Consider the following 907-nt stretch of genomic DNA (forward strand, 5'->3'; position numbering starts at 1 on the left):
TGTGTGTGTGTGTGTGTGTGTGTGTGTGTGTGTGTGTGTGTGTGATGAGTACTGGTGTTTTTAATAATCTTGACTTTTCACCTGCTGTGCTGACACACCCAGACACTGACAGCACTTCGTTCACGTTTCTCCACAGCCGCACACATATTTATCTTCATGCATCTACAACTCAAAGGTTTCCTCTAAATTAACGGACTTGAAGATTTACTCTTTCGTGCTGATTTTGTGTGAAACGCCGTTAGCGTCGTTAGCTATCCATCCTACAAAGGCCACAGATGTCTTTGTTTGTTAGCAAGCTTTGTTTGACTGAGTGTTCCTTCCTCTTCTTGAGAGATTTGGTGCAGAATGTTTGAGCATGATTTTGTGTTTTTAGTTATTTTTTGGTTTGGGGATTCTTAGCACGGCAGATTTACTGCATTCTTGATGTTTGGTAGAACCTAACTAGTCCACCTGTCGTATCATGGGAATACTAAATAGGTTTTGCCTTGAAAATACCGTCTTGAGCGTATAAAGTCAGCTAATCATCCAGACTCCCTGGGCTCATCTTTTTGGATAATTGGCTCGCTCGTCATTTGCAAATTACTTCATCAGCTAACGTTCCTTGTATGTGCAAAATAAACTGATTCTGATTACGAGGAAACCAACGTCACGTCCAAGCAGTGTAGCTCAGGGAAATCTAGCAAAACTGTTTCTTGATTCCTTCGCCCCCTCTGCCTCCTTTGCACCCATTTCCTAGATGTTGAGCAATAAGTATTTTGTGCAGTCCTTTGAATCACTTTGAATGTTTTCTTGCTCACTGCAGTTAGGTTGGGGCAAAGGGGGGAAACCCCAGCTGGAGCTGGTTTAACCATGTCAGAAAATGTGTGTGTGTGTGTGTGTGTGTGTGTGTGTGTGTGTGTGTGTGTGT

This window comes from Anarrhichthys ocellatus, unplaced genomic scaffold (assembly GCF_004355925.1).
Source record: "Anarrhichthys ocellatus isolate YVR2014 unplaced genomic scaffold, GSC_Weel_1.0 scaffold110, whole genome shotgun sequence".
Taxonomy (NCBI): Eukaryota; Metazoa; Chordata; class Actinopteri; order Perciformes; family Anarhichadidae; genus Anarrhichthys; species Anarrhichthys ocellatus.